Genomic DNA, 15176 nt, shown 5'->3' with positions numbered 1-15176 from the left:
ACTCTCTCCACCTATCTTCTTTTCTCTCCATCTTCGGTCCGCCTCCCCCTCTCTCCCTATTTATTCCAGAACCCTCACCCCATCCCCCTTTTCTAATGAAGGATGTAGGCCCGAAACGTCAGCTTTTGTGCTCCTGAGATGCTGCTGGGCCTGCTGTGTTCATCCAGCTCCACACCTTGTTATCTCGGATTTAGACTGAGCCATCAGCACTCATGCAGCATTTCAAATGAATCACTCTTAATCTTCTAAATTCCAGAGATCAGGAGCCTAGTCTCTGCTTTTGTACCAGCTACGTATCCAGTGAGTGGAGCGATCGTTGCCATTTTGCCTGTGGGTTAAAATACTGTCTTTGTTTTGTTGTTTGTTTGACGTGTGATTATGTACAGACATTGTGGCTCGAGAATATTCTATCCTGCCAAGTTTTTCATTCCCCCAAGTTCTTTATCATTCATTCATTCACAAGATGCAAGTGAGATTGGCGAGTGACAGCTGTTCCGAGGCAGCCACGTTGTTGTGGGTCTGGAGTCACATGGAGGCCAGGCTGGGTAAGGAAGGCAGATTTCCTTCCCTAAAGGCCGTTAGCAAAACAAGTTGATTTGTGGCAGCAGTGTCATGGTCACCGTTACCGAGGCAAATATTTTATTCCACGTCAACGGCACTTAGATTCCCAGGCTGTAGCGTTAGAAATTGGATTCATATGCGGATCATTAGACCAGACCACGCCTCAGGACAAAACCTCTCCTAGATGCTACCATACCCATCAACAATTTATTTAGCAGGAGAGGGGTCCTTCCACCTCACTGACCCATCCCCACCACTCCCTACCTGCACTCACCTATTACCGTCCCACCTACCTTCCCCAGCCCCATGCCCCCCTCCCCCTATTTATTTCAGAGCTCCCTTCCCCTCACCCCAATTCTGAAGAAGGGTCCCAATCCAAAACGTCAGCTTTCCTGCCCCTCTGATGCTGCCTGGCCTGTTGTGTTCCTCCAGCTCCACACTGTGTTATCTCCAGCATCTGCAGTTCTTGCTGTCTCTAAATTCAATATAGTCCTACTTTGCCATGAGAGAGAGATGACTGGGTGATGCTTTAACCTGAGGATCACCATACCTAAGGCAGGGAGAGACGTGTCAACTTAACAACATTGATAGTTATTTTGTAGGGATGTAGGCTGAAATCCTGTGCCTCATCTAACTCGTATGGCAGTGATTTGCTGCTGTAACCTGACAAGAATGATGCACAGTGGTCTGCTTTTAAGGTGCCATGTTCATTTGTAGACTCGTAGAGTCGTACAGCACAGATACAGACCCTTCGGCCCAACCACTCCTTTCTGAACATAACCCCAAACTAAACTAATCCCATCTGCCTCCTCCCGGCCCATATCTCTCCAAACCTTTCCCATTCGTGTCCTTATTAGAACATAGAACAATACAGCGCAGAACAGGCCCTTCGGCCCTCGATGTTGCACCGACCTGTGAGCTAATCTAAGCCCCTCCCCCTACACTATCCCATCATCATCCAGATGCTTATCCAAAGACTGTCTAAATGTCCCTCATGTGGCTGAGTTAACTACATTGGCAGGCAGGGCATTCCACGCCCTTACGACTCTCTGAGTGAAGAACCTGCCTCTGACATCTGTCTAAAATCTATCACCCCTCAATATGTAGCTATGTCCCCTCATACAAGCTGACGTCATCATCCTCGGAAAAAGGCTCTCACTGTCCACCCTATCTAATCCTCTGATCATCTTGTATGTCTCTATTAAATCCCCTCTTAGCCTCCTTCTCTCCAATGAGAACTGACCCAAGTCCCTCAGCCTTTCTTCATAAGGCCCTCGCTCCAGAACAGGCAACATCCTGGTAAATCTCCTCTGCACCTTTTCCAATGCTTCCACATCCTTCCTGTAATGGGGCGACCAGAGCTGCATGCAATATTCCAAATGAGACGGCACTAGCATTTTGTACAGTTGCAGCATGACATCACAGCTCTGGAACTCAATCCCTCTACCAATACAACCTAACACACCATAAGCCTTCTTAACAGCGCTATCAACCTGGGTGGCAACTTTCAGGGATATATGTACATGGACACCAAGATCCCTCTGCACTTCCACACTACCAAGAATCTTTCCACTGACCCAGTATTCTGCCTTCCTATTATTCTTCCGAAAGTGAATCACCTCATATTTATCCACATTGAACTCCATTTGCCACCTTTCAGCTTAGTTCTGTAGTTTACCCAAGTCTCCCTGCAACCTGCAACATTCTTCCACACTGTCCACCATTCCACTGACTTTCGTGTCATCTGCAAACTTACTAACCCATCCACCTGTGCCTGTGTGTAAGTCATTTATAAAAATGACAAACAGCAGTGGTCCCAAAACAGATCCCGGAGGCACACCACTAGTGACTGGATTCCAGGCTGAATATTTTCCATCAACCACCGCTCACTGCCTTCTTACAGAAAGCCAGTTTCTAATCCAATGTCCTTATTTAAACATCTTTAAAACTTTGTAACAGTCCCCCCGTCCACCACTTCCTCAGGAAGTTCATTCCACACACAAACTGCGCTTGGTGTACATGTTTTACCCCTAGTGTCTTTCCCCTCTCCTCTCACCTTAAAAAGGTGACCCCTAGCCATGAAATTGTCCGTCCTTGGGAAAAAGACACCGAACATTAATTCTGTCTATGTCCCTCATGATTTTTGAAACCTTCATCAGGTCACCTCACCTACGCTCCAGTGATGAAAAGGTCCCAGCCTTGTCAGAGATAGCAGGAATTGCCGATGCTGGAGTCAGGGATAATGCAGTGAGCAGCTGGAGGAGCACAGGGGGCCCGGCAGCATCAGAGGGGCAGGGAAACTGACGTTTCGGGTCAGAAGTGGGGGAGGGGAAAGGAGCTCTGAAATAAATAGAGAGGAGGGCTGGGCCTGGGGAAGGTAGGTGAGATGGTGATAGGATAGTGCAGGTAGGGATTGGTCAGTGAGGTGGGAGAGCAGGTGGACAGGCTGTGCCAGGGCAAGGAGGGGGGATTGGTCATGGGACACGGCTGGGGGTGGGGGAATTTTGAAACTGGTAAAATCTACGTTTAGACCATTGGGCTTTAGATTCCTGAAGTGGAATATGAGGTGCTGCTGCTGCAGTTTCCAGGTGGTGTCATTGTGACACTGGAGGAGGCCCAGGATGGACATCACCCAGGGAGTGGGAGGGAGGTTAAAATGGTTGGCGACTGGAAGATGGTGGTGTTTGTCACGTACAGAGCGCAGATACTCTACAAAGTGATCTCCAAGCCTCCACTTGGTGTTACCAATGTAGAGGAGGCCACATCAGGTGCGGCGGGAGTAATAGGCCACATTGTCGGATGTACAGGTCAATGTCTGTCTAATGTGGAAGGTTTGTTTGGTACCTGGGATGGGGGTGAGGGGGGAGGTGTTGGGGCAGATGTAGCACTTCCTGCGGTTGCAGGGAAAAGTGCCGGGAGTGGTAGGGCTAGAGGGGAGTGTGATGGGATACTCCCCACTTGCCTGGATGGGGGCAGCCCCAACAACACTCAAGAAGCTCGACACCATCCAGGACAAAGCAGCCGCTTGATTGGCACCACATCCACAAGCATCCACTCCCTCCACCACCGACACTCAGTAGCAGCAGTGTGTACCATCTACAAGATGCACTGCAGAAATTCACCAAAGACACTCAGACTGCACCTTCCAAATTGTCACTATACCTTTCATCACTTTCCAATCTCTCACTGTTAGCCCCTTCTCCCAAACCCTCCATTCCGTCAACATCACCGTCTCCCCTCTCCCTCAGCCCTTCCCTATTCTCTCCCTTCACCCTCCACATCCCAGGTGTTTTGGGATCTTCCAGTGCAAGTGGTTAGCTGGAGATGGTGCAGTTAGGACATAGAACATAGAACAGTACAACATACTACAGGCCCTTCAGCCCACGATGTTGTGCCAACCTATTATCCTACTAAGATCAATTTATCCTGCATACCCTACATTTTACTATCCTCCATGTGCCTATCCAAGAGTCGCTTAAAAGTCTCTAAAGTATCTGACTCCACTACCACTGCCGGCAGCACATTCCACACCCTCACCACTATCTGTGTGAAGAACCTACCTCTGACATCTTCCCATACCTTCCTCCAATCACCTTAAAATTATGCCCCCTTGTAATAGTCATTTCCACCCTGGGAAAAAGTCTCTGCCTATCCACTCTATCTATGCCACTCACCATCTTGTGCACCTCTATCAAGTCACCTCTCATCCTTCTGCACTCCAATGAAAAAAGCCCAAGCTCCCTCAACCTTTCCTCATAAGACCTGCCCTCCAGTCCAGGCAGCATCCTGGTAAATCTCCTCTGCGCCCTCGCTGAAGCTTACACATCCTTCCTATAATGAGGTGACCAGAACTGAACACAACATTCTAGGTGTGGTCTAACCAGGGTTTTATAGAGCCGCAGCTTAACCTCGCAGCTCTTAAACTCAGTTCTCCTACCAATGAAAGCCAGAAGTTGAGAGTTAGCTGCGTTGTGTTGGCCCATTGCCATCCTAGGCTCATTACAATCACCAGCTGTAATTTTCCGAATGTTTACTCTTGTTGTACTTGACTGCTGAGCTTGAATTCCTTTACTGCTTGGTAAACACACAACACTACAATGCAACTCTCAGTGTTACACAGAAAAAAAACTTACCAAGTACAGAGCTCTCTCCATAGCCTGCACTGCTTCATCCAACTGTATCGCAGTCAACCCAACTCTTTCCAAATCAGCGTCTCCACAGTCGCAATGTTCCTTTGGATTTCTCCCTCCCTGTCCCTCAATCTCTCTCTCCCTGTCCTTCAATCCATCTCTTCTGCTCCCTATCGCTCTCTCTCTGTCCCTCAAACTCCCTCTGCTGCTCTGTCTTTATCCCTCTCTCCCTATCCCTCAATTCCTCTCCCCCATCCCTCAATCCCTCTCACCCATCCCTCAATACCTCTCTCCTGTTCTCTGTATCTATCCCTCTCCTTCTCCTATTCCCGATCTCTCTATCCCTCTCTCCTCTGCCCCGTCTCCCAGCTTCCCTCTCCTGTTCCCTATCTCTACCTCTCTCCCATTCTACATCTCCCTCCCTCGATCTCTGCGCTGTTATCTGTCTCTCGCTCTCGTATGCTCCCTCCACCTCTTTCCCACTGTGGCTTCTCCAAACTGTATCCTCTCGCCCACACTCTCTGATGCGCCGCCTGCCCCAAGAGCCGGCCTTTGGCTTTAGAAACTGGGTTGGTTTGCTCTTTCTCTCTCTCGCTCCTCCACCCCACCTCCGTGCTCTGGCAGCCTGCCTCTCCTTCTACCTTAGCCCACACCACTCCGCCTTCACCACCTGCCTGTAGAGTTCGGACAGGGAGCACATATTGTGTGCAGGCGCGTGCTTCCTACACCAGAGGAACAGCGAGCGGTTGGTGGGGGGGAAATGACATCAGAGACGGCCGATCGAGCTGTCTTGCCCGAGGCAGTGAGTGCTCTCAGTTACACTGTTCATGCCAAACACTGCTCCAAGTTACAGTTTCATACCAAATACTGCTGGGTGTGGCATCAGGGCCTGCTCAATAACACCAGGCAGCTAAACCCAGAGACTACGCAAACATTTCCCTGGCATTCACTCCCTCACCTTCCACAACCTTCATCGACCCTTTCACCCTGGCACAAGTCTGAGCTGACGGGGGTATATTGCTCCCAGAAGGACAGAGATTTCCCCATGGATGGCACTGGGGAAAGCTCTCTCTACACTGTCCCCCATCAAACACTCCCAGCACAGGGACAGCGTGGGGTTAGATACAGAGTAAAGCTCCCTCTACACTGTCCCCATCAAACATTCCCAGGACGGGTACAGCAAGGGGTTGGATACAGAGCAAAGCTTCCTCTACACTGTCCCCGTGAAACGCTCCCAGGACAGGGACAGCACGGGATTAGATACAGAGTGAAGCTCCCTCTACACTGTCCCTCATCTTCCCAGCACAGGGACAGCACGGGATTAATGTTATTCATTACAAGATGAGGACCGGTGCTCACTTTGGGAATTTCTGTGTGTCTCCATTCCAGGATAAGAGTCAGTGGTCTGTATGTTGTTTGTCAAGTCAAGGGCTGGTCAGTGACTCATGGGAAATGGTCAATAGTCAAGTCTGAGTCTGTGAAGCTGCTTTGCCGATAGTATCTATCTGAAACTTTCAATCTTGAGGAAAAAACAGGTCAAACATTTTGTGGCCCACACAGTTGCAGAAGAACTGGGAGCAGGAAGAGGCCATCCGGCCCATCGAGCCCACTCTGCCATTCAACAAGCTCATGGCTGATCTTTTTGTGACAGACTGGGAGAAAGTATTTGCCCTTCATAAATCAGCACTGCTTAGCTCTTAGCTGTTTACACAGTGGGCCCTGGGTCTTGGCTCTACCACTGGTGTTCACATTCTCTCAACATTGTGTTTAATATTCTGTCACTGGGGTGTGGGTTTTTGCTGGCATTTCTTGCCCCGTCCCTTATTGCCCCTTGAGAAGGTGGGGGTGAGCTGCCTTCTTGAACTGCTACAGTCCATGTGCTGTGGGTGGACCCACAATGCTATGAGGGAGGGAATCCCAGGAATTTGACCCAGTGACAGTGAAGGAACGGCGATATATTTCCAAGTCAGGATGGTGAGGGACTCGGAGGGGAGCTTGCAGGGGGTGGTGTTCCCATGTTCCTGCTGCTTCTGTCCTTCTAGATGGAAGTGGGGTCGTGGATTCAGAAAGGCCTCTCAGTGAGGCCTTTGTGAATTTCCGTTGTGCTCATTTGTTGACAGTAAACTTGTCTTGTTAAGGCACTTCAGAATTTTATACCTTTGAATCGATTTGCCTGTTACCTATCCACACCGAAGGGGATACAGGCCTTGCTGTAAGGCAACACAATGATCTGATGAAGGGTCTAGGCCCGAAATGTCAGCCTTCCTGCTCTTAAGATGCTGCTTGGCCTGCTGTGTTCACCCAGCTCCACACTCTGTTATCTCAGCACAGTTTTATTTGGTAAACAGTCTCCCAACTGCTTCCAATCCTTTACCACAGAGATCAATGCTACACCCAACACCCACAAAGTGGTCTCATCGATTCCTACTTCTGACTGAAACATTTATTCCCTACTTTCTCTTGACCTACCTTGTCATCATGACCTGCACATCCTGTTAGTTTCACATCGAACCAAATGCTTCAGAGTCTGGAAATCAGCCACAAAAGCAGAAATTGCTGGTGTAACTCAGCAGGTCTGGCAACATCTGTGGAGAGAAAGCAGAGCCAATGTTTGGCCCCTCCCACAGATGGTATCAGACCTGCCGAGTTTCTCCAACACCTCCTGCTTTTGTTTTACATTCTGTTGCATTTCCTGATTACTTGCTGTCCCTGTGTTATAACCTTGCGTGGTTCATGTACTGGGATGTCTAGATCCCTCTGTATCTCAGAGATCTACAACCCCTCACCATTACAATAATCGGCCTTTTCAACAAAAATCCGTCCACCAAAATAGTCAATTTCCCACTTTCCCACAGTTTGTCACATCCTAGCCCACTCAATGAACCCATCTGTATCCTTTATAGATCCCTGATGTCCTCTTCGCAGCTCACTTTCAACCCAACTTTGTGTCATTAACATATTTTGAAACCATACCTTTCTCAGAATCGTTCCTATAAATTACAAAGTATTGAGGCCCCAGCACAGATCCCTGTGGCACACCAGACATGAGATCTTGCCAACATGAAAAGATGCACTGATTCGCATTGAGAACAACAAACGCTGGTGATCACAGTGGGTCTGACAGTATCCATGGAGAGAGAGCAAGCTAACATTTCGAGTCTTCATCAGAGCTGATGTGACTTGTGGAGGGGCAGCGTTTATACTGTAGTGAGGAGGGTTAGAGTGCTAGTGGAGGAAGGGTGTTGACAGTTCAGATTAAGTGATCAGAATGTGAGAATGGCAGAACACTGGGGTGTCTGACTGCCAGGCTGGGAAGGACAGGCAGTCCCACTGGAGTGAGGGGAGGGGAGACAGGGCACAGAATGTAAACAGTAAAGTTAAGGAAGAAATGGCAGTTGATTCACAATTTGAAATTTTGAACTCGATATTAAGCCCAGAAGGCTGTAAAGTGCCTCCGGATACAACGCATCATCCTCCGACACTTCCGCAATCTACAATCCGACCCCACTACCCAAGACACTTTTCCATCCCCACCCCTGGCTGCTTTCCGGAGAGATCAGTCTCTCCGTGACTCCCTTGTTCGCTCCACACTCCCCTCCAACCCCACCACACCCGGCACCTTCCCCTGCAACCGCAGGAAGTGATAAGTCTTTGATAAGGTTCCACGTGGTAGGGTATTGGTGAAAATATGGAGGCATGGGATTGAGGGTGATTTAGCAGCTTGGATTAGAAACTGGCTTTCTGTAAGAAGGCAGTGAGCGGTGGTTGATGGAAAATATTCAGCCTGGAATCCAGTCACTAGTGGTGTGCCTCCGGGATCTGTTTTGGGACCACTGCTGTTTGTCATTTTTATAAATGACTTACACACAGGCACAGGTGGATGGGTTAGTAAGTTTGCAGATGACACGAAAGTCAGTGGAATGGTGGACAGTGTGGAAGAATGTTGCAGGTTGCAGGGAGACTTGGGTAAACTACAGAACTAAGCTGAAAGGTGACAAATGGAGTTCAATGTGGATAAATATGAGGTGATTCACTTTCGGAAGAATAATAGGAAGGCAGAATACTGGGTCAGTGGAAAGATTCTTGGTAGTGTGGAAGTGCAGAGGGATCTTGGTGTCCATGTACATATATCCCTGAAAGTTGCCACCCAGGTTAGAACATAGAACATAGAACAGTACAGCACAGAACAGGCCCTTCAGCCCACAATGTTGTGCCGACCATTGATCCTCATGGATGCACCCTCAAATTTCTGTGACCATATGCATGTCCAGCAGTCTCTTAAATGACCCCAATGACCTTGCTTCCACAACTGCTGCTGGCAACGCATTCCATGCTCTCACAACTCTCTGCGTAAAGAACCTGCCTCTGACATCCCCTCTATACTTTCCACCAACCAGCTTAAAACTATGACCCCTCGTGCTAGCCATTTCTGCCCTGGGAAATAGTCTCTGGCTATCGACTCTATCTATGCCTCTCATTATCTTGTATACCTCAATTAGGTCCCCTCTCCTCCTCCTTTTCTCCAATGAAAAGAGACCGAGCTCAGTCAACCTCTCTTCATAAGATAAGCCCTCCAGTCCAGGCAGCATCCTGGTAAACCTCCTCTGAACCCTCTCCAAAGCATCCACATCTTTCCTATAATAGGGCGCCCAGAACTGGACGCAGTATTCCAAGTGCGGTCTAACCAAAGTTTTATAGAGCTGCAACAAGATCTCACGACTCTTAAACTCAATCCCCCTGTTAATGAAAGCCAAAACACCATATGCTTTCTTAACAACCCTGTCCACTTGGGTGGCCATTTTAAGGGATCTATGTATCTGCACACCAAGATCCCTCTGTTCCTCCACGCTGCCAAGAATCCTATCCTTAATCCTGTACTCAGCTTTCAAATTCGACCTTCCAAAATGCATCACCTCGCATTTATCCAGGTTGAACTCCATCTGCCACCTCTCAGCCCATCTCTGCATCCTGTCAATGTCCCGCTGCAGCCTACAACAGCCCTCTACACTGTCAACGACACCTCCGACCTTTGTGTCGTCTGCAAACTTGCTGACCCATCCTTCAATTCCCTCGTCCAAGTCATTAATAAAAATTACAAACAGTAGAGGCCCAAGGACAGAGCCCTGTGGAACCCCACTCACCACTGACTTCCAGGCAGAATATTTTCCTTCTACTACCACTCGCTGTCTTCTGTTGGCCAGCCAATTCTGTATCCAAGCAGCTAAGTTCCCCTGTATCCCATTCCTCCTGACCTTCTGAATGAGCCTTCCATGGGGAACCTTATCAAATGCCTTACTGAAGTCCATATACACCACATCCACAGCTTGACCCTCATCAACCTTACTAGTCACATCCTCAAAAAACTCGATAAGGTTTGTAAGGCATGACCTACCCCTCACAAAGCCGTGTTGACTGTATTTGATCAAGCCATGCTCTTCCAGATGGTCATAAATCTTATCCCTCAGAATCCTTTCTAACACCTTGCAGACGACAGACGTGAGACTTACCGGTCTATAATTGCCGGGGATTTCCCTATTTCCTTTCTTGAAGAGAGGAATTACATTTGCCTCTCTCCAGTCCTCAGGTACGACTCCAGTGGAGAGCGAGGATGCAAAGATCTTCGCAAGTGGCGAAGCAATTGCATTTCTCGCTTCCCAAAGCAGCCGAGGACAAATCTGATCCGGGCCTGGCGACTTGTCAATCTTAATGTTTGACAAAATTTTCAGTACATCAGCTTCCTCTATCTCTATCCATTCCAGCATGCACACCTGCTCTTCAAAGGTTTCATTCACTACACAGGTCGTTTCTTTCGTAAAGACAGAAGCAAAAAACTCATTTAGGGCTTCCCCTACCTCCTCAGGCTCCACACACAAGTTCCCTATGCTATCCCTGATCGGCCCTACTCTTTCTTTGACCATTCTCTTATTCCTCACGTAAGTGTAAAATGCCTTTGTGTTTTCCCGGATTCCTTCTGCCAAGCCTTTCTCGTGCCCCCTCCTGGCTCTCCTCAGACCATTTTTGAGCTCCTTCCTTGCCTGCATGTAATCCTCTCTAGCTGAACTTGACCCTAGCTTCCTCCACCTTATGTAAGCTACCTTCTTCCTTTTCACTAGAAGCTCCACCGCTCTCGTCATCCAAGGTTCCTTTATCTTACCCCGTCTTGCCTGTCTCAGAGGGACATATTTACTCATCACTCCCAACAACTGTTCCTTAAACAATCTCCACATGTCTATAGTGCCCTTACCATGGAACAACTGCTCCCAGTCCATGCTTCCTAACTCGTGTCTAATCGCATCATAGTTTCCTCTTCCCCAATTAAATATCCTCCCATTCTGCCTAATCCTCTCCTTCTCCATAGCTATGTAGAATGAGAGTGTGTTATGGTCACTATCACCAAAATGCTCTCCCACCACAAGATCTGATACCTGCCCCGGCTCGTTTCCGAGCACCAAGTCTAGAATGGCCTCTCCCCTCGTCGGCCTGTCAACGTACTGCGTTAGGAAACCCTCCTGAACACACCTTACAAAAACAGCTCCATTCAAACCTTCTGCTCGAAGGAGGTTCCAATCAATATTAGGAAAGTTAAAGTCACCCATTACAACAACCCTACTGCGTCCACACTTTTCCAAAATCTGTCGACCTATGCTTTCTACAATCTCCCTGCTGCTATTGGGGGGCCTGTAGTAAACCCCTAACGAGGTGACTACTCCCTTGCTGCTCCTAATTTCCACCCACACTGACTCAGTAGGCAGATCTTCCTCGACAATGGAAGCTTCTGTAGCTGCGATACCCTCTCTGATTAGTAGTGCTACACCCCCTCCTCTTTTTCCCCCCTCCCTATTCTTTTTAAATGTTCTAAACCCTGGAATATCCAGCAACCATTCCAGCCCATGAGAAACCCATGTCTCTGTTATGGCCACAACATCATAGCACCAGGTACTGATCCATGCTCTAAGTTCATCACTTTTATTCCTGATACTCCTTGCATTAAAGCAAACACACTTTAACCGATCCCTTGGTTCCTTCCCAGGAAAATCCTTCCCACTAGCTGGTCTACCTCTTGCTACTGCCTCACCTGCATCAACGCTCACCTCTGGTATACAGCTCAGGTTCCCACCCCCCTGCCATACTAGTTTAAACCTTCTCGAACTACTCGAGCAAACCTTCCACCCAGGACATTGGTCCCCTTCCAGTTCAGATGCAACCCGTCCTTCTTGTACAGGTCCCACCTTCCCCAGAATGCATCCCAATTATCAACATATCTGAAACCCTCCCTCCTACACCAGCTGCGTAGCCACGTGTTCAGCTGCGCCCGCTCCCTGTTCCTCACCTCGCTATCTCGTGGCACCGGTAGTAAACCAGAGAACACTACTCTGTTCGTCCTGCTCTGCAGCTTCCATCCTAACTCCCTGAAATCACTTTTTATATCCTCAAACCTATTTCTGGCTATATCATTTGTGCCAATATGTAACACGATTTCTGGCTGTTCACCCTCCCCTTTCAGAACTTTATACACCCGATCGGAGACGTCCCGGACCCTGGCACCAGGGAGGCAACATACCTTCCGGGAATCCCGATCTTGCCCACAAAATCTCCTGTCGATTCCCCTAACTATCGAGTCCCCTACCACGAGTACTTTTCTATTCTGCCCCCTTCCCTTCTTTGCCACAGTGTCAGGCTCAGTGCCAGAGAACTGACTACTATGGCTTTCCTCTGGTAGGTCAACCCCCCCAGCAGTATCCAAAACGGTATACTTATTGCTGAGGGGAATGCCCACAGGGGATCTCTGCACTGTCTGTCTGTCCCCTTTCCTCCCCAGGTTGATAGTGCTGTTAAGAAGGCTTATGGTGTGTTAGGTTGTATTGGTAGAGGGATTGAGTTCCAGAGCTGTGATGTCATGCTGCAACTGTACAAAATGCTAGTGCCGTCTCACTTGGAATATTGCATGCAGCTCTGGTCGCCCCATTACAGGAAGGATGTGGAAGCATTGGAAAAGGTGCAGAGGAGATTTACCCGGATGTTGCCTGGTCTGGAGCGAGGGCCTTATGAAGAAAGGCTGAGGGACTTGGGTCAGTTCTCATTGGAGAGAAGGAGGCAGAGAGGGGATTTAATAGAGACATACAAGATGATCAGAGGATTAGATAGGGTGGACAGTGAGAGCCTTTTTCCGAGGATGATGACTTCAGCTTGTACAAGGGGACATAGCTACATATTGAGGGGTGATAGGTTTAAGACAGATGCCAGAGGCAGGTTCTTTACTCAGAGAGTGGTGAGGGCGTGGAACGCCTTGCCTGCCAATGTAGTTAACTCAGCCACATGAGGGACATTTAGACAGTCCTTAGATAAGCATCTGGATGATGATGGGACAGTGTAGGGGGAGGGGCTTAGATTAGTTCAAAGGTCGGCGCAGCATCGAGGGCCAAAGGGCCTGTTCTGCGCTGTAGGGTTCTATGTTCTATGTAAGTGCTACACCTGCCCCCCACACCTCCTCCCTCACCCCTATCTCAGGCCCCAAGATGACTTTCCATATTAAGCAGAGGTTCACCTGCACATCTGCCAATGTGGTATACTGTATCCACTGTACCTGGTGTGGCTTCCTCTACATTGGGGAAACCAAGCGGAGGCTTAGGGACTGCTTTGCAGAACACCTCTGCTTCTCCTCTATCCATCTACTCCCCGCATCCCCCTCTCTCCCTATTTATTTCAGAACCCCCTTCCCCTCCCCCATTTCTGAAGAAGGGTCTAGGCCCGAAACGTCAGCCTTCCTGCTCCTCTGATGCTGCTTGGCCTGCTGTGTTCATCCAGCTCTACACCTTGTTCTCTCGGATCCTCCAGCACCTGCAGTTCCTGCCTAGTCTGAAGATGAGATGTTGTTCCTCCAGTTTGTGATCCAGCAATTGTTCCTGCTGTCTGCTTCCTGTTTGCCAGCCAAATGTCTCGCTATGTTACTGTGCTACCCACAACACCAGGACTCTTTATTTTCCATAATCATCCTTGATACATAGAACATAGAACAGTGGCACAGTATAGGCCATTCAGCCCACAATGTTGTGCCGACCTATTATCCCACTCTAAGATCAAACTGCCCTGCATACCCTACATTTTACTATCCTCCATGTGACTATCCAAGAGTCGCTTAAAAGTCTCGAAAGTATCTGACTCCACCACCACTGCCGGCAGCACATTCCACACACCCACCACTTTCAGTGTGAAGAACCCACCTCTGACATCTCCCCTATACCTTCCTCCAATCATCTTAAAATTATGCCCCCTCATAATAGTCATTTTTGCCCTGGGAAAAAGTCTCTGACTATCCACTCTATCTATGCCTCTCATCATCTTGTACACCTCTGTCCAGTCACCTCTCATCCTTCTTTGCTCCAATGAGAAAAGCCCCAGCTCCCTCAACCTTTCCTCATAAGACCTGCCCTCCAGTCCAGGCAGCATCCTGGTAAATCTCCTCTGCACCCTCTCTGAAGCTTCCACATCTTTCCTGTAATGAGGTGACCAGAACTGAACACCGCTCCCTCCGCTCCAACCCCAACCTCACCATCAAACCCGCAGACAAGGGTGGCGCAGAGGTAGTATGGCGCACTGACCTCTACATCGCCGAGGCCAGACGCCAACTCTCCGACACCACCTCCTACCGCCTCCTCGATCATGACCCCACACCCGAGCACCAAACCATCATCTCCAACACCATTCATGACCTCATCACCTCAGGGGACCTCCCACCCACAGCCTCCAACCTCATTGTTCCACAACCCCGCACGGCCCGTTTCTATCTCCTTCCCAAAATCCACAAACCTGCCTGCCCCGGTCGACCCATCGTCTCAGCCTGCTCCTGCCCCACCGAACTCATCTCCACCTATCTGGACTCCATTTTCTCCCCTTTGGTCCAGGAACTCCCCACCTATGTCCGTGACACCACCCACGCCCTCCACCTCCTCCAGGACTTCCAATTCCCTGGCCCCCAACACCTCATATTCACCATGGACGTCCATTCCCTGTACACCTGCATTCCGCATGGAGATGGCCTCAAGGCCCTCCGCTTCTTCCTGTCCCGCAGGCCCGACCAGGCCCCCTCCACCGACACTCTCATCCGCCTAGCGGAACTCGTCCTCACACTCAACAACTTCTCTTTTGACTCCTCCCACTTCCTACAGACTAAGGGGGTGGCCATGGGCACCCGCATGGGCCCCAGCTATGCCTGCCTCTTTGTAGGTTACGTGGAACAGTCCCTCTTCCACACCTACACAGGCCCCAAACCCCACCTCTTCCTCCGGTACATTGATGACTGTATCGGCGCCGCCTCTTGCTCCCCAGAGGAGCTCGAACAGTTCATCCACTTCACCAACACCTTCCACCCCAACCTTCAGTTCACCTGGGCCATCTCCAGCACATCCCTCACCTTCCTGGACCTCTCAGTCTCCATCTCAGGCAACCAGCTTGTAACTGATGTCCATTTCAAGCCCACCGACTCCC

At 49.4% G+C, this 15176-nt stretch overlaps 1 protein-coding gene across 2 annotated transcripts in view; it reads right to left on the bottom strand.

Moving 5' to 3' along the window:
- Positions 1 to 5526, bottom strand: part of LOC125456747 (matrix metalloproteinase-21-like) — a 134820-nt gene extending 129294 nt beyond the window's left edge. For both annotated transcript variants that reach the window (XM_048540130.2, XM_059651676.1), the window contains exon 1: positions 4695 to 5526. The gene's annotated coding sequence lies outside the window, so the exon portion shown is untranslated. The remainder of the gene's footprint in view (positions 1 to 4694) is intronic.
- Positions 5527 to 15176: the final 9650 nt, after the last annotated feature.

This window comes from Stegostoma tigrinum, chromosome 1 (assembly GCF_030684315.1).
Source record: "Stegostoma tigrinum isolate sSteTig4 chromosome 1, sSteTig4.hap1, whole genome shotgun sequence".
NCBI classification, from domain to species: domain Eukaryota; kingdom Metazoa; phylum Chordata; class Chondrichthyes; order Orectolobiformes; family Stegostomatidae; genus Stegostoma; species Stegostoma tigrinum.
This window is presented reverse-complemented; position numbering and strand designations above follow the sequence as displayed.